A 24,422-nucleotide genomic window follows, 5' to 3' on the forward strand; every position below is an offset into this window, starting at 1 on the left:
CACTAATTGTTCAGTGCAGTCATATCTCTGACACTCTTGTGTATGTGTATATAAGAACACTAATTGTTCAGTGCAGTCATTTCTCTGACACTCCTGTGTATGTGTATATAAGAACACTAATTGTTCAGTGCAGTCATTTCTCTGACACTCCTGTGTATGTGTATATAAGAACACTAATTGTTCAGTGCAGTCATTTCTCCGACTCTCCTGTGTATGTCTATATAAGAACACTAATTGTTCAGTGCAGTCATTTCTCTGACACTCCTGTGTATGTGTATATAAGGTGCATATAAGAACACTAATTGTTCAGTGCAGTCATTTCTCTGACACTCCTGTGTACGTGTATATAAGAACACTAATTGTTCAGAGCAGTCATTTATCCGACACTCCTGTGTACGTGTATATAAGAACACTAATTGTTCAGTGCAGTCATTTCTCAGACACTCCTGTGTACGTGTATATAAGAACACTAATTGTTCAGTGCAGTCATTTCTTCGACACTCTTGTGAACGTGTATATAAGAACACTAATTGTTCAGTGCAGTCATTTCTCTGACACTCCTGTGTATGTCTATATAAGAACACTAATTGTTCAGTGCAGTCATTTCTCTGACACTCTTGTGTATGTGTGTATAAGAACACTAATTGTTCAGTGCAGTCATTTCTCTGAGACTCCTGTGTATGTGTATATAAGAACACTAATTGTTCAGTGCAGTCATATCTCTGACACTCCTGTGTATGTGTATATAAGAACACTAATTGTTCACTGCAGTCATTTCTCTGACACTCCTGTGTATGTGTATATAAGAACACTAATTGTTCAGTGCAGTCATATCTCTGACACTCTTGTGTATGTGTATATAAGAACACTAATTGTTCAGTGCAGTCATTTCTCTGACACTCCTGTGTATGTGTATATAAGAACACTAATTGTTCAGTGCAGTCATTTCTCTGACACTCCTGTGTATGTGTATATAAGAGCACTAATTGTTCAGTGCAGTCATTTCTCTGACACTCCTGTGTATGTGTATATAAGAGCACTAATTGTTCAGTGCAGTCTTTTCTCTGACACCCCTGTGTATGTGTATAGAAGAGCACTAATTGTTCAGTGCAGTCATATCTCTGACACTCCTGTGTATGTGTATATAAGAACACAAATTGTTCAGTGCAGTCATTTCTCCGACACTCCTGTGTATGTCTATATAAGAACACTAATTGTTCAGTGCAGTCATATCTCCGACACTCTTGTGTATGTGTGTATAAGAACACTAATTGTTCAGTGCAGTCATTTCTCTGACACTCCTGTGTATGTGTATATAAGAACACTAATTGTTCAGTGCAGTCATTTCTCCGACACTCCAGTGTATGTCTATATAAGAACACTAATTGTTCAGTGCAGTCATTTCTCTGACACTCCTGTGTATGTCTATATAAGAACACTAATTGTTCAGTGCAGTCATTTCTGTGACACTCCTGTGTATGTGTATATAAGAGCACTAATTGTTCAGTGCAGTCATTTCTCTGACACTCCTGTGTATGTCTATATAAGAACACTAATTGTTCAGTGCAGTCATTTCTCTGACACTCCTGTGTACGTGTATATAAGAACACTAATTGTTCAGTGCAGTCATTTCTCTGACACTCCTGTGTATGTGTATATAAGAACACTAATTGTTCAGTGCAGTCATTTCTCCGAATCTCCAGTGTATGTCTATATAAGAACACTAATTGTTCAGTGCAGTCATTTCTCCGACACTCCTGTGTATGTCTATATAAGAACACTAATTGTTCAGTGCAGTCATTTCTCTGACACTCCTGTGTATGTGTATATAAGGTGCATATAAGAACACTAATTGTTCAGTGCAGTCATTTCTCTGACACTCCTGTGTACGTGTATATAAGAACACTAATTGTTCAGTGCAGTCATTTATCTGACACTCCTGTGTACGTGTATATAAAAACACTAATTGTTCAGTGCAGTCATTTCTCCGACACTCCTGTGTACGTGTATATAAGAACACTAATTGTTCAGTGCAGTCATTTCTTAGACACTCTTGTATACGTGTATATAAGAACACTAATTGTTCAGTGCAGTCATTTCTCTGACACTCCTGTGTATGTCTATATAAGAACACTAATTGTTCAGTGCAGTCATTTCTCTGACACTCTTGTGTATGTGTATATAAGAACAATAATTGTTCAGTGCAGTCATTTCTCTGACACTCCTGTGTATGTGTATATAAGAACACTAATTGTTCAGTGCAGTCATATCTCTGACACTCCTGTGTATGTGTATATAAGAACACTAATTGTTCAGTGCAGTCATTTCTCTGACACTCCTGTGTATGTGTATATAAGAACACTAATTGTTCAGTGCAGTCATATCTCTGACACTCTTGTGTATGTGTATATAAGAACACTAATTGTTCAGTGCAGTCATTTCGCTGACACTCCTGTGTAAGTGTATATAAGAACACTAATTGTTCAGTGCAGTCATTTCTCTGACACTCCTGTGTATGTGTATATAAGAACACTAATTGTTCAGTGCAGTCATTTCTCCGACTCTCCTGTGTATGTCTATATAAGAACACTAATTGTTCAGTGCAGTCATTTCTCTGACACTCCTGTGTATGTGTATATAAGGTGCATATAAGAACACTAATTGTTCAGTGCAGTCATTTCTCTGACACTCCTGTGTACGTGTATATAAGAACACTAATTGTTCAGAGCAGTCATTTATCCGACACTCCTGTGTACGTGTATATAAGAACACTAATTGTTCAGTGCAGTCATTTCTCTGACACTCCTGTGTATGTCTATATAAGAACACTAATTGTTCAGTGCAGTCATTTCTCTGACACTCTTGTGTATGTGTATATAAGAACACTAATTGTTCAGTGCAGTCATTTCTCTGAGACTCCTGTGTATGTGTATATAAGAACACTAATTGTTCAGTGCAGTCATATCTCTGACACTCCTGTGTATGTGTATATAAGAACACTAATTGTTCACTGCAGTCATTTCTCTGACACTCCTGTGTATGTGTATATAAGAACACTAATTGTTCAGTGCAGTCATATCTCTGACACTCTTGTGTATGTGTATATAAGAACACTAATTGTTCAGTGCAGTCATTTCTCTGACACTCCTGTGTATGTGTATATAAGAACACTAATTGTTCAGTGCAGTCATTTCTCTGACACTCCTGTGTATGTGTATATAAGAGCACTAATTGTTCAGTGCAGTCATTTCTCTGACACTCCTGTGTATGTGTATATAAGAGCACTAATTGTTCAGTGCAGTCTTTTCTCTGACACCCCTGTGTATGTGTATAGAAGAGCACTAATTGTTCAGTGCAGTCATATCTCTGACACTCCTGTGTATGTGTATATAAGAACACAAATTGTTCAGTGCAGTCATTTCTCCGACACTCCTGTGTATGTCTATATAAGAACACTAATTGTTCAGTGCAGTCATATCTCCGACACTCTTGTGTATGTGTGTATAAGAACACTAATTGTTCAGTGCAGTCATTTCTCTGACACTCCTGTGTATGTGTATATAAGAACACTAATTGTTCAGTGCAGTCATTTCTCCGACACTCCTGTGTATGTCTATATAAGAACACTAATTGTTCAGTGCAGTCATTTCTCTGACACTCCTGTGTATGTCTATATAAGAACACTAATTTCTCTGACACTCCTGTGTATGTGTATATAAGAACACTAATTGTTCAGTGCAGTCATTTCTCTGACACTCCTGTGTATGTGTATATAAGAACACTAAGTGTTCAGTGCAGTCATTTCTCTGACACTCCTGTGTATGTCTATATAAGAACACTAATTGTTCAGTGCAGTCATTTCTCTGACACACCTATGTATGTTTATATAAAAACACTAATTGTTCAGTGCAGTCATTTCTCCGACACTCCTCCTGCGTATGTCTATATAAGAACATTAATTGTTCAGTGCAGTCATTTCTCTGACACTCCTGTGTATGTCTATATAAGAACACTAATTGTTCAGTGCAGTCATTTCTGTGACACTCTTGTGTATGTGTATATAAGAACACTAATTGTTCAGTGCAGTCATTTCTCTGACACTCCTGTGTATGTGTATATAAGAGCACTAATTGTTCAGTGCAGTCATTTCTCTGACACTCCTGTGTATGTCTATATAAGAACACTAATTGTTCAGTGCAGTCATTTCTCTGACACTCCTGTGTATGTCTATATAAGAACACTAATTGTTCAGTGCAGTCATTTCTGCGACTCTCCTGTGTATATCTATATAAGAACACTAATTGTTCAGTGCAGTCATTTCTCCGACACTCCTGTGTATGTCTATATAAGAACACTAATTGTTCAGTGCAGTCATTTCTCTGACACTCCTGTGTATGTGTATATAAAGTGTATATAAGAACACTAATTGTTCAGTGCAGTCATTTCTCTGACACTCCTGTGTACGTGTATATAAGAACACTAATTGTTCAGTGCAGTCATTTATCCGACACTCCTGTGTACGTGTATATAAGAACACTAATTGTTCAGTGCAGTCATTTCTCCGACACTCCTGTGTACGTGTATATAAGAACACTAATTGTTCAGTGCAGTCATTTCTCCGACACTCTTGTGTACGTGTATATAAGAACACTAATTGTTCAGTGCAGTCATTTCTCTGACACTCTTGTGTATGTGTATATAAGAACACTAATTGTTCAGTGCAGTCATTTCTCTGACACTCCTGTGTATGTGTATATAAGAACACTAATTGTTCAGTGCAGTCATATCTCTGACACTCCTGTGTATGTGTATATAAGAACACTAATTGTTCAGTGCAGTCATTTCTCTGACACTCCTGTGTATGTGTATATAAGAACACTAATTGTTCAGTGCAGTCATTTCTCCGACACTCCTGTGTACGTGTATATAAGAACATTAATTGTTCAGTGCAGTCATTTCTCCGACACTCTTGTGTACGTGTATATAAGAACACTAATTGTTCAGTGCAGTCATTTCTCTGACACTCTTGTGTATGTGTATATAAGAACACTAATTGTTCAGTGCAGTCATTTCTCTGACACTCCTGTGTATGTGTATATAAGAACACTAATTGTTCAGTGCAGTCATTTCTCTGACACTCCTGTGTATGTGTATATAAGCACTAATTGTTCAGTGCAGTCATTTCTCTGACACTCCTTTGTATGTGTATATAAGAACACTAATTGTTCAGTTCAGTCATTTCTCTGACACTCCTGTGTATGTGTATATAAGAGCACTAATTGTTCAGTGCAGTCATTTCTCTGACACTCCTGTGTATGTCTATATAAGAACACTAATTGTTCAGTGCAGTCATTTCTCTGACACTCCTGTGTACGTGTATATAAGAACACTAATTGTTCAGTGCAGTCATTTCTCTGACACTCCTGTGTATGTCTATTTAAGAACACTAATTGTTCAGTGCAGTCATTTCTTCGACACTCCTGTGTATGTTTATATAAGAACACTAATTGTTCAGTGCAGTCATTTCTCTGACACTCCTGTGTATGTGTATATAAGAACACTAATTGTTCAGTGCAGTCATTTCTCAGACACTCCTATGTATGTTTATATAAAAACACTAATTGTTCAGTGCAGTCATTTCTCCGACACTCCTCCTGTATATGTCTATATAAGAACATTAATTGTTCAGTGCAGTCATTTCTCTGACACTCCTGTGTATGTCTATATAAGAACACTAATTGTTCAGTGCAGTCATTTCTGTGACACTCCTGTGTATGTGTATATAAGAGCACTAATTGTTCAGTGCAGTCATTTCTCTGACACTCCTGTGTATGTGTATATAAGAGCACTAATTGTTCAGTGCAGTCATTTCTCTGACACTCCTGTGTATGTCTATATAAGAACACTAATTGTTCAGTGCAGTCATTTCTCTGACACTCCTGTGTACGTGTATATAAGAACACTAATTGTTCAGTGCAGTAATTTCTCTGACAATCCTGTGTATGTGTATATAAGAACACTAATTGTTCAGTGCAGTCATTTCTCCGACTCTCCTGTGTATGTCTATATAAGAACACTAATTGTTCAGTGCAGTGATTTCTCCGACACTCCTGTGTATGTCTATATAAGAACACTAATTGTTCAGTGCAGTCATTTCTCTGACACTCCTGTGTATGTGTATATAAGGTGCATATAAGAACACTAATTGTTCAGTGCAGTCATTTCTCTGACACTCCTGTGTACGTGTATATAAGAACACTAATTGTTCAGTGCAGTCATTTATCCGACACTCCTGTGTACGTGTATATAAGATCACTAATTGTTCAGTGCAGTCATTTCTCCGACACTCCTGTGTACGTGTATATAAGAACACTAATTGTTCAGTGCAGTCATTTCTTAGACACTCTTGTGTACGTGTATATAAGAACACTAGTTGTTCAGTGCAGTCATTTCTCTGACACTCCTGTGTATGTCTATATAAGAACACTAATTGTTCAGTGCAGTCATTTCTCTGACACTCTTGTGTATGTGTATATAAGAACACTAATTGTTCAGTGCAGTCATTTCTCTGACACTCCTGTGTATGTGTATATAAGAACACTAATTGTTCAGTGCAGTCATATCTCTGACACTCCTGTGTATGTGTATATAAGAACACTAAGTGTTCAGTGCAGTCATTTCTCTGACACTCCTGTGTATGTGTATATAAGAACACTAATTGTTCAGTGCAGTCATATCTCTGACACTCTTGTGTATGTGTATATAAGAACACTAATTGTTCAGTGCAGTCATTTCTCTGACACTCCTGTGTATGTGTATATAAGAACACTAATTGTTCAGTGCAGTCATTTCTCTGACACTCCTGTGTATGTGTATATAAGAGCACTAATTGTTCAGTGCAGTCATTTCTCTGACACTCCTGTGTATGTGTATATAAGAGCACTAATTGTTCAGTGCAGTCTTTTCTCTGACACCCCTGTGTATGTGTATATAAGAGCACTAATTGTTCAGTGCAGTCATTACTCTGACACTCCTGTGTACGTGTATATAAGAACTCTTATTGTTCAGTGCAGTCATTTCTCCGACTCTCCTGTGTATGTCTATATAAGAACACTAATTGTTCAGTGCAGTCATTTCTCCGACACTCCTGTGTATGTCTATATAAGAACACTAATTGTTCAGTGCAGTCATTTCTCTGACACTCCTGTGTATGTGTATATAAGGTGTATATAAGAACACTAATTGTTCAGTGCAGTCATTTCTCTGACACTCCTGTGTACGTGTATATAAGAACACTAATTGTTCAGTGCAGTCATTTATCCGACACTCCTGTGTACGTGTATATAAGAACACTAATTGTTCAGTGCAGTCATTTCTCCGACACTCTTGTGTACGTGTATATAAGAACACTAATTGTTCAGTGCAGTCATTTCTCTGACACTCTTGTGTATGTGTATATAAGAACACTAATTGTTCAGTGCAGTCATTTCTCTGACACTCCTGTGTATGTGTATATAAGAACACTAATTGTTCAGTGCAGTCATATCTCTGACACTCCTGTGTATGTGTATATAAGAACACTAATTGTTCAGTGCAGTCATTTTTCCGACACTCCTGTGTACGTGTATATAAGAACACTAATTGTTCAGTGCAGTCATTTCTCCGACACTCTTGTGTACGTGTATATAAGAACACTAATTGTTCAGTGCAGTCATTTCTCTGACACTCTTGTGTATGTGTATATAAGAACACTAATTGTTCAGTGCAGTCATTTCTCTGACACTCCTGTGTATGTGTATATAAGAACACTAATTGTTCAGTGCAGTCATATCTCTGACACTCCAGTGTATGTGTATATAAGAACACTAATTGTTCAGTGCAGTCATTTCTCTGACATTCCTGTGTATGTGTATATAAGAACACTAATTGTTCAGTGCAGTCATATCTCTGACACTCTTGTGTATGTGTATATAAGAACACTAATTGTTCAGTGCAGTCATTTCTCTGACATTCCTGTGTATGTGTATATAAGAACACTAATTGTTCAGTGCAGTCATTTCTCTGACACTCCTGTGTATGTGTATATAAGAACACTAATTGTTCAGTGCAGTCATTTCTCTGACACTCCTGTGTATGTGTATATAAGAGCACTAATTGTTCAGTGCAGTCTTTTCTCTGACACTCCTGTGTATGTGTATATAAGAGCACTAATTGTTCAGTGCAGTCATTTCTCTGACACTCCTGTGTATGTCTATATAAGAACACTAATTGTTCAGTGCAGTCATTTCTCTGACACTCCTGTGTACGTGTATATAAGAACACTAATTGTTCAGTGCAGTCATTTCTCCGACACTCCTGTGTATGTCTATATAAGAACACTAATTGTATAGTGCAGTCATTTCTCCGACACTCCTGTGTATGTCTATATAAGAACACTAATTGTTCAGTGCAGTCATTTCTCCGACACTCCTGTGTATGTGTATATAATAGGGGTGTGCACCGGCCACTTTTCGTGTTTTGTGTTTTGGTTTTGGATCTGGATCTTTCTTCGTGTTTTGGATCTGGATTGGTTTTGCCAAAACCACCCTTCCGTGTTTTGCGTTCTGGGTTTTGTGTTTTGGATCTGTATTTTTTTGAAAAAAAGCATAAAAACAGCTAAAATCACAGAATTTGTAGGTTTTTCTGCTCCTATGCTATTATTAACCTCAATAACCTTAATTTCCACTCATTTCCAGTCTATTCTGAACACCTCACACCTCACAATAGTGTTTTTATGTCCAAAAGGTTGCACCGAGGTAGCTGGATGACTATGCTAAGCGACACGAGTGGGCGGCACAAACACGTGACCCATCTAGGCGTGAAACTGCAGTGGCAGACAGGATGGCAGTTTGGAAAACTAGGCCCCAAACTGTACATAATGCAAAGAAAAAAAAGAGGTGCAAGATGGAATTGTCCTTGGGCTCTCCCACCCACCCTTATGTTGTATAAACAGGACATGCACACTTTAACAAACCAATCATTTCAGCACCAGGGTCTGCCACACAACTGTGGCCGAAATGATTGGTTCGTTTGGGCCCGCACAAAACAAGCTGGCAATTAATCTGTCCCTGCACAAACTGGCTCTACGGAGGCAAGATGTCATCCTCATCCTCCTCATCCACCGATTCCTCACCCTCTTCAGTGTGTACATCCTCATCCTCACAGAGTATTAATTCGTCCCCGCTGGAACCACAGGTCCCTCTGTACGTTCTGGAGGCTGCTCTCCCTGGAAGAGTTGATAATTCATTTTATGAACATCATCTTCTCCACATTTTGTGGAAGCAACCTCCTACCTGAGGTTCCCGGCTGCACTAAACACTCTTTCGGAGTACACACTGGAGGGGGGGCAACTCAGGTAAAATAGAGACAGTTTGTACAGGGACCTCCAAATTGCTTCTTTTTCCTGCCAGTACAGGTACGGACTGTCTGACATGCCTACTTGGATGCTGTCACCGATGTAATCCTTTAACAGACAGACGCACGCTTGTCGCTGCTGCTTTGAGGATGCAAGTGTGGCTACAGCCCACACAATTCACAAAGACAGAAAAAAAAGAAGAATATTTTTATTGTTTGTGGAGCGCACTTTGAGGGTTACACCACCCTTTAACAGACAGACGCACGCTTGTCGCTGCTGCTTTGAGGATCCAAGTGCGGCTACAGCCCACACAATTCACAAAGACAGAAAAAAGAAGAAGAATATTTTTATTATTTGTGTAGCACACTTTGAGGGTGTCACCACCCTTTAACAGACAGATGCACGCTTGTCGCTGCTGCTTTGAAGATGCAAGTGCGGCTACATCGCACACAAGTCACAAACACATTAAAAAAATAGTTTTTTATTTTTTGGAGCACTTTGAGAGTTACACCACCCTTTAACAGACAGACGCACGCTTGTCGCTGCTGCTTTGAGGATGCAAGTGCGGCTACAGCCCACACAATTTACAAAGACAGAAAAAAAAAGAACAGTATTTTAATTGTTTGTGTAGCACACTTTGAGGGTGTCACCACCCTTTAACAGACAGACGCACGCTTGTCGCTGCTGCTTTAAGGATGCAGGTGTGGCTACAGCCCACACATTTCACAAAGACAGAAAAAAAAAGAACAATATTTTAATTGTTTGTGTAGCACACTTTGAGGGTATCACCACCCTTTAACAGTCAGACGCACGCTTGTCGCTGCTGCTTTGAGGATGCAGGTGGAATCTAGACGGGATTTGGAACCGAGGACACACTACCTCCATCAATTGTCTAAATCCCACTGCACTAATGGCGGATACCGGACGCACGTCTAACACCAACATAGCAGTCAAGGCCTCAGTTATACGTTTTGCTTCAGGATGACTGCTGTCATACTTCATCCTCATTGCTAGGGACTGTTGGAGGGTCAATTGTTTAGTAAAAGTAGTGATGTTCCTACTTCCTCTCTGGGATGATGAACAACTCCCAGCAGCAGCAACAGCACTAGGAGGAAGTGGTTCTTGATCTTTCCCTATTTTATTTTTATCGGAGAAAGTTTGGTCCTCCATTTATGTTATATTGATATATACGTGCGGCTAAAGCGCACACAAACACAGAAAATATTTTTTTATTTTTGCTGGAGAGTAGTGCACTTTGTGGGTTACACCACCCTTTAAGAAATGAGCCAGCCGGCTCTTTACTTATGGGACACAGGCGCACGCTTGGCGCTGCTCCTTTGTTGATGCACGTGCAGCCACAGTGCACACAAGTCACAAACACAGAAAATATATATTTTTTTGGTTTGGAGTGTACTTTGGGGGTTACAGAACCCTTTAACGGTCAAGCCAGATGGCCCTTTACTTATGACACAGGCGCACGCTTGGCTCTACTTTGTTGATGCACGTGCGGCTACTGCGCACACAATTCACAAACACAGAAAATTATTTTATTTTTGGTTTGGACTGGAGCGTACTTTCGGGGGTTACAGCACCCTTTAACGGTCAAGCCAGCCGGCCCTTTACTTATGACACAGGCGCACGCTTGGCACTACTTTGTTGATGCACGTGCGGCTACTGCGCACACAATTCACAAACACAGAAAATATATTATTTTTTTAGCACTTGGGGGGAGCACCCCTGATGGACAGAGCACCCCCTGGACAACACTACAGCACCCCTTTAGGACTGGGACACTGCACAGGACTTTGGAGAGGACACAGCCCCTATGGAGAACTGACTGCACAACACAGTCCAGCCAGCCCCTATGGACTTTGAAGTAGTGGAAACAGCCCCTATTAACAACAGCAGCACAGCACAACACAGCCAGCCCCTATGGACTTTGAAGTAGTGGACAACAGCAGCACTACACTACACTACACTGCACAGCCCTAACTCCCACCCTCCCTCTTCACTGTCCACAGCCGAGTGAGAAAATGGCGCCGACGCGGGTACCTTATATAGGATCCAAAACCCGCGAGACTCGGAAGGCGGGATGATGACGTTTTGCCTCGATTTCAGATCCGAGTCAGGCGGGAAAAGTCGAGCCTGACTCGGATTGGACTCGGATCGGGGGGGCTCGGGGGGGTTCGGATTTCAGAAATCCGAACCCGCTCACCCCTAGTATATAAGAACACTAATTGTTCAGTGCAGTCATTTCTCTGACACTCCTGTGTACGTGTATATAAGAACACTAATTGTTCAGTGCAGTCATTTCTCCGACACTCCTGTGTACGTGTATATAAGAACACTAATTTTTTCAGTGCAGTCATTTCTCCGACACTCATGTGTACGTGTATATAAGAACACTAATTGTTCAGTGCAGTCATTTCTCTGACACGCCTGTGAATGTCTATATAAGAACACTAATTGTTCAGTGCAGTCATTTCCCTGACACTCTTGTGTATGTGTATATAAGAACACTAATTGTTCAGTGCAGTCATATCTTTGACACTCCTGTGTATGTGTATATGAGAACACTAATTGTTCAGTGCAGTCATATCTCTGACACTCTTGTGTATGTGTATATAAGAACACTAATTGTTCAGTGCAGTCATTTCCCTGACACTCTTGTGTATGTGTATATAAGAACACTAATTGTTCAGTGCAGTCATATTTCTGACACTCCTGTGTATGTCTATATAAGAACACTAATTGTTCAGTGCAGTCATTTCTCTGACACTCCTGTGTATGTGTATATAAGATCACTAATTGTTCAGTGCAGTCATTTCTCTGACACTCCTGTGTTTGTGTATATAAGAACACTAATTGTTCAGTGCAGTCATTTCTGTGACACTCTTGTGTATGTGTATATAAGAACACTAATTGTTCAGTGCAGTCATTTCTCTGACACTCCTGTGTATGTGTATATAAGAGCACTAATTGATCAGTGCAGTCATTTCTCTGACACTCCTGTGTATGTCTATATAAGAACACTAATTGTTCAGTGCAGTCATTTCTCTGACACTCCTGTGTACGTGTATATAAGAACACTAATTGTTCAGTGCAGTCATTTCTCCGACTCTCCTGTGTATGTCTATATAAGAACACTAATTGTTCAGTGCAGTCATTTCTCCGACTCTCCTGTGTATGTCTATATAAGAACACTAATTGTTCAGTGCAGTCATTTCTCCGACTCTCCTGTGTATGTCTATATAAGAACACTAATTGTTCAGTGCAGTCATTTCTCCGACACTCCTGTATATGTGTATATAAGAACACTAATTGTTCAGTGCAGTCATTTCTCCGACACTCCTGTGTATGTGTATATAAGAACACTAATTGTTCAGTGCAGTCATTTCTCTGACACTCCTGTGTATGTGTATATAAGAGCACTAATTGATCAGTGCAGTCATTTCTCTGACACTCCTGTGTACGTGTATATAAGAACACTAATTGTTCAGTGCAGTCATTTCTCCGACACTCCTGTGTACGTGTATATAAGAACACTAATTGTTCAGTGCAGTCATTTCTCCGACACTCCTGTGTACGTGTATATAAGAACACTAATTGTTCAGTGCAGTCATTTCTCTAACACTCCTGTGTATGTCTATATAAGAACACTAATTGTTCAGTGCAGTCATTTCCCTGACACTCTTGTGTATGTGTATATAAGAACACTAATTGTTCAGTGCAGTCATATCTTTGACACTCCTGTGTATGTGTATATAAGAACACTAATTGTTCAGTGCAGTCATTTCTCTGACACTCCTGTGTATGTGTATATAAGAGCACTAATTGTTCAGTGCAGTCATTTCTCTGACACTCCTGTGTATGTCTATATAAGAACACTAATTGTTCAGTGCAGTCATTTCTCTGACACTCCTGTGTACGTGTATATAAGAACACTAATTGTTCAGTGCAGTCATTTCTCCGACTCTCCTGTGTACGTCTATATAAGAACACTAATTGTTCAGTGCAGTCATTTCTCCGACTCTCCTGTGTACGTCTATATAAGAACACTAATTGTTCAGTGCAGTCATTTCTCCGACTCTCCTGTGTATGTCTATATAAGAACACTAATTGTTCAGTGCAGTCATTTCTCCGACACTCCTGTGTATGTGTATATAAGAACACTAATTGTTCAGTGCAGTCATTTCTCTGACACTCCTGTGTATGTGTATATAAGAACACTAATTGTTCAGTGCAGTCATTTCTCTGACACTCCTGTGTATGTGTATATAAGAACACTAATTGTTCAGTGCAGTCATTTCTCTGACACTAATGTGTATGTGTATATAAGAACACTAATTGTTCAGTGCAGTCATTTCTCTGACACTCCTGTGTATGTGTATATAAGAGCACTAATTGTTCAGTGCAGTCATTTCTCTGACACTCCTGTGTATGTGTATATAAGAGCACTAATTGTTCAGTGCAGTCTTTTCTCTGACACCACTGTGTATGTGTATATAAGAGCACTAATTGTTCGGTGCAGTCATTACTCTGACACTCCTGTGTACGTGTATATAAGAACTCTTATTGTTCAGTGCAGTCATTTCTCCGACTCTCCTGTGTATGTCTATATAAGAACACTAATTGTTCAGTGCAGTCATTTCTCCGACACTCCTGTGTATGTCTATATAAGAACACTAATTGTTCAGTGCAGTCATTTCTCTGACACTCCTGTGTATGTGTATATAAGGTGTATATAAGAACACTAATTGTTCAGTGCAGTCATTTCTCTGACACTCCTGTGTACGTGTATATAAGAACACTAATTGTTCAGTGCAGTCATTTATCCGACACTCCTGTGTACGTGTATATAAGAACACTAATTGTTCAGTGCAGTCATTTCTCCGACACTCTTGTGTACGTGTATATAAGAACACTAATTGTTCAGTGCAGTCATTTCTCTGACACTCTTGTGTATGTGTATATAAGAACACTAATTGTTCAGTGCAGTCATTTCTCTGACACTCCTGTGTATGTGTATATAAGAACACTAATTGTTCAGTGCAGTCATATCTCTGACACTCCTGTGTATGTGTATATAAGAACACTAATTGTTCAGTGTAGTCATTTCTCTGACACTCCTGTGTATGTGTATATAAGAACACTAATTGTTCAGTGCAGTCATTTTTCCGACACTCCTGTGTACGTGTATATAAGAACACTAATTGTTCAGTGCAGTCATTTCTCCGACACTCTTGTGTACGTGTATATAAGAACACTAATTGTTCAGTGCAGTCATTTCTCTGACACTCCTGTGTATGTGTATATAAGAACACTAATTGTTCAGTGCAGTCATTTCTCCGACACTCCTGTGTATGTCTATATAAGAACACTAATTGTTCAGTGCAGTCATTTCTCCGACACTCCTGTGTATGTCTATATAAGAACACTAATTGTTCAGTGCAGTCATTTCTCTGACACTCCTGTGTATGTGTATATAAGGTGTATATAAGAACACTAATTGTTCAGTGCAGTCATTTCTCCGACACTCTTGTGTATGTGTATATAAGAACACTAATTGTTCAGTGCAGTCATTTCTCTGACATTCCTGTGTATGTGTATATATGAACACTAATTGTTCAGTGCAGTCATTTCTCTGACACTCCTGTGTATGTGTATATAAGAACACTAATTGTTCAGTGCAGTCATTTCTCTGACACTCCTGTGTATGTGTATATAATAGGGGTGTGCACCGGCCACTTTTCGTGTTTTGTGTTTTGGTTTTGGATCTGGATCTTTCTTCGTGTTTTGGATCTGGATTGGTTTTGCCAAAACCACCCTTCCGTGTTTTGGGTTCTGGGTTTTGTGTTTTGGATCTGTATTTTTTTGAAAAAAAGCATAAAAACAGCTAAAATCACAGAATTTGTAGGTTTTTCTGCTCCTATGCTATTATTAACCTCAATAACCTTAATTTCCACTCATTTCCAGTCTATTCTGAACACCTCACACCTCACAATAGTGTTTTTATGTCCAAAAGGTTGCACCGAGGTAGCTGGATGACTATGCTAAGCGACACGAGTGGGCGGCACAAACACGTGACCCATCTAGGCGTGAAACTGCAGTGGCAGACAGGATGGCAGTTTGGAAAACTAGGCCCCAAACTGTACATAATGCAAAGAAAAAAAAGAGGTGCAAGATGGAATTGTCCTTGGGCCCTCCCACCCACCCTTATGTTGTATAAACAGGACATGCACACTTTAACAAACCAATCATTTCAGTGCCAGGGTCTGCCACACAACTGTGGCTGAAATGATTGGTTCGTTTGGGCCCCCACAAAACAAGCTGGCAATTAATCTGTCCCTGCACAAACTGGCTCTACGGAGGCAAGATGTCATCCTCATCCTCCTCATCCACCGATTCCTCACCCTCTTCAGTGTGTACATCCTCATCCTCACAGAGTATTAATTCGTCCCCGCTGGAACCACAGGTCCCTCTGTACGTTCTGGAGGCTGGTCTCCCTGGAAGAGTTGATAATTCATTTTATGAACATCATCTTCTCCTACCTGAGGTTCCCCGGCTGCACTAAACACTCTTTCGGAGTACACACTGGAGGGGGGGCAACTCAGGTAAAATAGAGACAGTTTGTACAGGGACCTCCAAATTGCTTCTTTTTCCTGCCAGTACAGGTACGGACTGTCTGACATGCCTACTTGGATGCTGTCACCGATGTAATCCTTTAACAGACAGACGCACGCTTGTCGCTGCTGCTTTGAGGATGCAAGTGTGGCTACAGCCCACACAATTCACAAAGACAGAAAAAAAAGAAGAATATTTTTATTGTTTGTGGAGCGCACTTTGAGGGTTACACCCACCCTTTAACAGACAGACGCACGCTTGTCGCTGCTGCTTTGAGGATCCAAGTGCGGCTACAGCCCCACACAATTCACAAAGACAGAAAAAAGAAGAAGAATATTTTTATTATTTGTGTAGCACACTTTGAGGGTGTCACCACCCTTTAACAGACAGATGCACGCTTGTCGCTGCTGCTTTGAAGATGCAAGTGCGGCTACATCGCACACAAGTCACAAACACATTAAAAAAATAGTTTTTTATTTTTTGGAGCACTTTGAGAGTTACACCACCCTTTAACAGACAGACGCACGCTTGTCGCTGCTGCTTTGAGGATGCAAGTGCGGCTACAGCCCACACAATTACAAAGAACAAAGACAGAAAAAAAAAGAACAGTATTTTAATTGTTTGTGTAGCACACTTTGAGGGTGTCACCACCCTTTAACAGACAGACGCAACGCTTGTCGCTGCTGCTTTAAGGATGCAGGTGCGGCTACAGCCCACACATTTCACAAAGACAGAAAAAAAAAGAACAGTATTTTAATTGTTTGTGTAGCACACTTTGAGGGTGTCACCACCCTTTAACAGTCAGACGCACGCTTGTCGCTGCTGCTTTGAGGATGCAGGTGGAATCTAGACGGGATTTGGAACCGAGGACACACTACCTCCATCAATTGTCTAAATCCCACTGCACTAATGGCGGATACCGGACGCACGTCTAACACCAACATAGCAGTCAAGGCCTCAGTTATACGTTTTGCTTCAGGATGACTGCTGTCATACTTCATCCTCATTGCTAGGGGACTGTTGGAGGGTCAATTGTTTAGTAAAAGTAGTGATGTTCCTACTTCCTCTCTGGGATGATGAACAACTCCCAGCAGCAGCAACAGCACTAGGAGGAAGTGGTTCTTGATCTTTCCCTATTTTATTTTTATCGGAGAAAGTTTGGTCCTCCATTTATGTTATATTGATATATACGTGCGGCTAAAGCGCACACAAACACAGAAAATATTTTTTAATTTTTGCTGGAGAGTAGTGCACTTTGTGGGTTACACCACCCTTTAAGAAATGAGCCAGCCGGCTCTTTACTTATGGGGACACAGGCGCACGCTTGGCGCTGCTCCTTTGTTGATGCACGTGCAGCCACAGTGCACACAAGTCACAAACACAGAAAATATATATTTTTTTTGGTTTGGAGTGTACTTTGGGGGTTACAGAACCCTTTAACGGTCAAGCCAGCCTTGCCCTTTACTTATGACACAGGCGCACGCTTGGCACTACTTTGTTGATGCATGTGCGGCTACTGCGCACACAATTCACAAACACAGAAAATAATTTTTTTTTTGGTTTGGACTGGAGTGTACTTTCTGGGGGTTACAGCACCCCTTTAACGGTCAAGCCAGCTGGCCCTTTACTTATGGACACAGGCACACGCTTGGCACTACTTTGTTGATGCACGTGCGGCTACTGCGCACACAATTCACAAACACAGAAATTTATTTTTTTTTTGGTTTGGACTGGAGTGTACTTTCGGGGGTTACAGCACCCTTTAACGGTCAAGCCAGCTGGCCCTTTACTTATGACACAGGCGCACGCTTGGCACTACTTTGTTGATGCACATGCGGCTACTGCGCACACAATTCACAAACACAGAAATAATTTTTTTTTTGGTTTGGACTGGAGTGTACTTTCGGGGGTTACAGCACCCTTTAACGGTCAAGCCAGACGGCCCTTTACTTATGACACAGGCGCACGCTTGGCTCTACTTTGTTGATGCACGTGCGGCTACTGCGCACACAATTCACAAACACAGAAAATAATTTTTTTTTTGGTTTGGACTGGAGTGTACTTTCGGGGGTTACAGCACCCTTTAACGGTCAAGCCAGCTGGCCCTTTACTTATGACACAGGCCGCACGCTTCGCACTACTTTGTTGATGCACGTGCGGCTACTGCGCACACAATTCACAAACACAGAAAATAATTTTTTTTTTGGTTTGGACTGGAGCGTACTTTCGGGGGTTACAGCACCCTTTAACGGTCAAGCCAGCCGGCCCTTTACTTATGACACAGGCGCACGCTTGGCACTACTTTGTTGATGCACGTGCGGCTACTGCGCACACAATTCACAAACACAGAAAATATATTATTTTTTTAGCACTTGGGGGGAGCACCCCTGATGGACAGAGCACCCCCTGGACAACACTACAGCACCCCCTTTAGGACTGGGACACTGCACAGGACTTTGGAGAGGACACAGCCCCTATGGAGAACTGACTGCACAACACAGTCCAGCCAGCCCCTATGGACTTTGAAGTAGTGGACACAGCCCCTATTAACAACAGCAGCACAGCACAACACAGCCAGCCCCTATGGACTTTGAAGTAGTGGACAACAGCAGCACTACACTACACTACACTGCACAGCCCTAACTCCCACCCTCCCTCTTCACTGTCCACAGCCGAGTGAGAAAATGGCGCCGACGCGGGTACCTTATATAGGATCCAAAACCCGCGAGACTCGGAAGGCGGGATGATGACGTTTTGCCTCGATTTCAGATCCGAGTCAGGCGGGAAAAGTCGAGCCTGACTCGGATTGGACTCGGATCGGGGGGGGCTTCGGGGGGGTTCGGATTTCAGAAATCCGAACCCGCTCACCCCTAGTATATAAGAACACTAATTGTTCAGTGCAGTCATTTCTCTGACACTCCTGTGTACGTGTATATAAGAACACTAATTGTTCAGTGCAGTCATTTCTCCGACACTCCTGTGTACGTGTATATAAGAACACTAATTGTTCAGTGCAGTCATTTCCTCCGACACTCATGTGTATGTGTATATAAGAACACTAATTGTTCAGTGCAGTCATTTCTCTGACACTCCTGTGTATGTGTATATAATAGGGGTGTGCACCGGCCACTTTTCGTGTTTTGTGTTTTTGGTTTGGATCTGGATCTTTCTTCGTGTTTTGGATCTGGATTGGTTTTGCCAAAACCACCCTTCCGTGTTTTGGGTTCTGGGTTTTGTGTTTTGGATCTGTATTTTTTTGAAAAAAAGCATAAAAACAGCTAAAATCACAGAATTTGTAGGTTTTTCTGCTCCTATGCTATTATTAACCTCAATAACCTTAATTTCCACTCATTTCCAGTCTATTCTGAACACCTCACACCTCACAATAGTGTTTTTATGTCCAAAAGGTTGCACCGAGGTAGCTGGATGACTATGCTAAGCGACACGAGTGGGCGGCACAAACACGTGACCCATCTAGGCGTGAAACTGCAGTGGCAGACAGGATGGCAGTTTGGAAAACTAGGCCCCAAACTGTACATAATGCAAAGAAAAAAAAGAGGTGCAAGATGGAATTGTCCTTGGGCCCTCCCACCCACCCTTATGTTGTATAAACAGGACATGCACACTTTAACAAACCAATCATTTCAGCGCCAGGGTCTGCCACACAACTGTGGCTGAAATGATTGGTTCGTTTGGGCCCCCACAAAACAAGCTGGCAATTAATCTGTCCCTGCACAAACTGGCTCTACGGAGGCAAGATGTCATCCTCATCCTCCTCATCCACCGATTCCTCACCCTCTTCAGTGTGTACATCCTCATCCTCACAGAGTATTAATTCGTCCCCGCTGGAACCACAGGTCCCTCTGTACGTTCTGGAGGCTGGTCTCCCTGGAAGAGTTGATAATTCATTTTATGAACATCATCTTCTCCACATTTTGTGGAAGCAACCTCCTACCTGAGGTTCCCGGCTGCACTAAACACTCCTTCGGAGTACACACTGGAGGGGGGGCAACTCAGGTAAAATAGAGACAGTTTGTACAGGGACCTCCAAATTGCTTCTTTTTCCTGCCAGTACAGGTACGGACTGTCTGACATGCCTACTTGGATGCTGTCACCGATGTAATCCTTTAACAGACAGACGCACGCTTGACGCTGCTGCTTTGAGGATGCAAGTGTGGCTACAGCCCACACAATTCACAAAGACAGAAAAAAAAGAAGAATATTTTTATTGTTTGTGGAGCGCACTTTGAGGGTTACACCACCCTTTAACAGACAGACGCATGCTTGTCGCTGCTGCTTTGAGGATCCAAGTGCGGCTACAGCCCACACAATTCACAAAGACAGAAAAAAGAAGAAGAATATTTTTATTATTTGTGTAGCACACTTTGAGGGTGTCACCACCCTTTAACAGACAGATGCACGCTTGTCGCTGCTGCTTTGAAGATGCAAGTGCGGCTACATCGCACACAAGTCACAAACACATTAAAAAAATAGTTTTTTATTTTTTGGAGCACTTTGAGAGTTACACCACCCTTTAACAGACAGACGCACGCTTGTCGCTGCTGCTTTGAGGATGCAAGTGCGGCTACAGCCCACACAATTTACAAAGACAGAAAAAAAAAGAACAGTATTTTAATTGTTTGTGTAGCACACTTTGAGGGTGTCACCACCCTTTAACAGACAGACGCACGCTTGTCGCTGCTGCTTTAAGGATGCAGGTGCGGCTACAGCCCACACATTTCACAAAGACAGAAAAAAAAAGAACAGTATTTTAATTGTTTGTGTAGCACACTTTGAGGGTGTCACCACCCTTTAACAGTCAGACGCACGCTTGTCGCTGCTGCTTTGAGGATGCAGGTGGAATCTAGTCGGGATTTGGAACCGAGGACACACTACCTCCATCAATTGTCTAAATCCCACTGCACTAATGGCGGATACCGGACGCACGTCTAACACCAACATAGCAGTCAAGGCCTCAGTTATACGTTTTGCTTCAGGATGACTGCTGTCATACTTCATCCTCATTGCTAGGGACTGTTGGAGGGTCAATTGTTTAGTAAAAGTAGTGATGTTCCTACTTCCTCTCTGGGATGATGAACAACTCCCAGCAGCAGCAACAGCACTAGGAGGAAGTGGTTCTTGATCTTTCCCTATTTTATTTTTATCGGAGAAAGTTTGGTCCTCCATTTATGTTATATTGATATATACGTGCGGCTAAAGCGCACACAAACACAGAAAATATTTTTTAATTTTTGCTGGAGAGTAGTGCACTTTGTGGGTTACACCACCCTTTAAGAAATGAGCCAGCCGGCTCTTTACTTATGGGACACAGGCGCACGCTTGGCGCTGCTCCTTTGTTGATGCACGTGCAGCCACAGTGCACACAAGTCACAAACACAGAAAATATATATTTTTTTGGTTTGGAGTGTACTTTGGGGGTTACAGAACCCTTTAACGGTCAAGCCAGCCGGCCCTTTACTTATGACACAGGCGCACGCTTGGCACTACTTTGTTGATGCATGTGCGGCTACTGCGCACACAATTCACAAACACAGAAAATAATTTTTTTTTTGGTTTGGACTGGAGTGTACTTTCGGGGGTTACAGCACCCTTTAACGGTCAAGCCAGCTGGCCCTTTACTTATGACACAGGCACACGCTTGGCACTACTTTGTTGATGCACGTGCGGCTACTGCGCACACAATTCACAAACACAGAAATTAATTTTTTTTTTGGTTTGGACTGGAGTGTACTTTCGGGGGTTACAGCACCCTTTAACGGTCAAGCCAGCTGGCCCTTTACTTATGACACAGGCGCACGCTTGGCACTACTTTGTTGATGCACATGCGGCTACTGCGCACACAATTCACAAACACAGAAAATAATTTTTTTTTTGGTTTGGACTGGAGTGTACTTTCGGGGGTTACAGCACCCTTTAACGGTCAAGCCAGACGGCCCTTTACTTATGACACAGGCGCACGCTTGGCTCTACTTTGTTGATGCACGTGCGGCTACTGCGCACACAATTCACAAACACAGAAAATAATTTTTTTTTTGGTTTGGACTGGAGTGTACTTTCGGGGGTTACAGCACCCTTTAACGGTCAAGCCAGCTGGCCCTTTACTTATGACACAGGCGCACGCTTCACACTACTTTGTTGATGCACGTGCGGCTACTGCGCACACAATTCACAAACACAGAAAATAATTTTTTTTTTGGTTTGGACTGGAGCGTACTTTCGGGGGTTACAGCACCCTTTAACGGTCAAGCCAGCCGGCCCTTTACTTATGACACAGGCGCACGCTTGGCACTACTTTGTTGATGCACGTGCGGCTACTGCGCACACAATTCACAAACACAGAAAATATATTATTTTTTTAGCACTTGGGGGGAGCACCCCTGATGGACAGAGCACCCCCTGGACAACACTACAGCACCCCTTTAGGACTGGGACACTGCACAGGACTTTGGAGAGGACACAGCCCCTATGGAGAACTGACTGCACAACACAGTCCAGCCAGCCCCTATGGACTTTGAAGTAGTGGACACAGCCCCTATTAACAACAGCAGCACAGCACAACACAGCCAGCCCCTATGGACTTTGAAGTAGTGGACAACAGCAGCACTACACTACACTACACTACACAGCCCTAACTCCCACCCTCCCTCTTCACTGTCCACAGCCGAGTGAGAAAATGGCGCCGACGCGGGTACCTTATATAGGATCCAAAACCCGCGAGACTCGGAAGGCGGGATGATGACGTTTTGCCTCGATTTCAGATCCGAGTCAGGCGGGAAAAGTCGAGCCTGACTCGGATTGGACTCGGATCGGGGGGGCTCGGGGGGGTTCGGATTTCAGAAATCCGAACCCGCTCACCCCTAGTATATAAGAACACTAATTGTTCAGTGCAGTCATTTCTCTGACACTCCTGTGTACGTGTATATAAGAACACTAATTGTTCAGTGCAGTCATTTCTCCGACACTCCTGTGTACGTGTATATAAGAACACTAATTGTTCAGTGCAGTCATTTCTCCGACACTCATGTGTACGTGTATATAAGAACACTAATTGTTCAGTGCAGTCATTTCTCTGACACGCCTGTGTATGTCTATATAAGAACACTAATTGTTCAGTGCAGTCATTTCCCTGACACTCTTGTGTATGTGTATATAAGAACACTAATTGTTCAGTGCAGTCATATCTTTGACACTCGTGTGTATGTGTATATGAGAACACTAATTGTTCAGTGCAGTCATATCTCTGACACTCTTGTGTATATGTATATAAGAACACTAATTGTTCAGTGCAGTCATTTCCCTGACACTCTTGTGTATGTGTATATAAGAACACTAATTGTTCAGTGCAGTCATATCTCTGACACTCCTGTGTATGTCTATATAAGAACACTAATTGTTCAGTGCAGTCATTTCTCTGACACTCCTGTGTATGTGTATATAAGATCACTAATTGTTCAGTGCAGTCATTTCTCTGACACTCCTGTGTTTGTGTATATAAGAACACTAATTGTTCAGTGCAGTCATTTCTGTGACACTCTTGTGTATGTGTATATAAGAACACTAATTGTTCAGTGCAGTCATTTCTCTGACACTCCTGTGTATGTGTATATAAGAGCACTAATTGTTCAGTGCAGTCATTTCTCTGACACTCCTGTGTATGTCTATATAAGAACACTAATTGTTCAGTGCAGTCATTTCTCTGACACTCCTGTGTACGTGTATATAAGAACACTAATTGTTCAGTGCAGTCATTTCTCCGACTCTCCTGTGTATGTCTATATAAGAACACTAATTGTTCAGTGCAGTCATTTCTCCGACTCTCCTGTGTATGTCTATATAAGAACACTAATTGTTCAGTGCAGTCATTTCTTCGACTCTCCTGTGTATGTCTATATAAGAACACTAATTGTTCAGTGCAGTCATTTCTCCGACACTCCTGTGTATGTGTATATAAGAACACTAATTGTTCAGTGCAGTCATTTCTCTGACACTCCTGTGTATGTGTATATAAGAACACTAATTGTTCAGTGCAGTCATTTCTCTGACACTCCTGTGTATGTGTATATAAGAACACTAATTGTTCAGTGCAGTCATTTCTCTGACACTCCTGTGTATGTGTATATAAGAACACTAATTGTTCAGTGCAGTCATTTCTCTAACACTCCTGTGTATGTCTATATAAGAACACTAATTGTTCAGTGCAGTCATTTCCCTGACACTCTTGTGTATGTGTATATAAGAACACTAATTGTTCAGTGCAGTCATATCTTTGACACTCCTGTGTATGTGTATAGAAGAACACTAATTGTTCAGTGCAGTCATTTCTCTGACACTCCTGTGTATGTGTATATAAGAACACTAATTGTTCAGTGCAGTCATATCTCTG

This window comes from Taudactylus pleione, unplaced genomic scaffold (genome assembly GCF_031769625.1).
Source record: "Taudactylus pleione unplaced genomic scaffold, aTauple2 ptg000080l, whole genome shotgun sequence".
Taxonomy (NCBI): domain Eukaryota; kingdom Metazoa; phylum Chordata; class Amphibia; order Anura; family Myobatrachidae; genus Taudactylus; species Taudactylus pleione.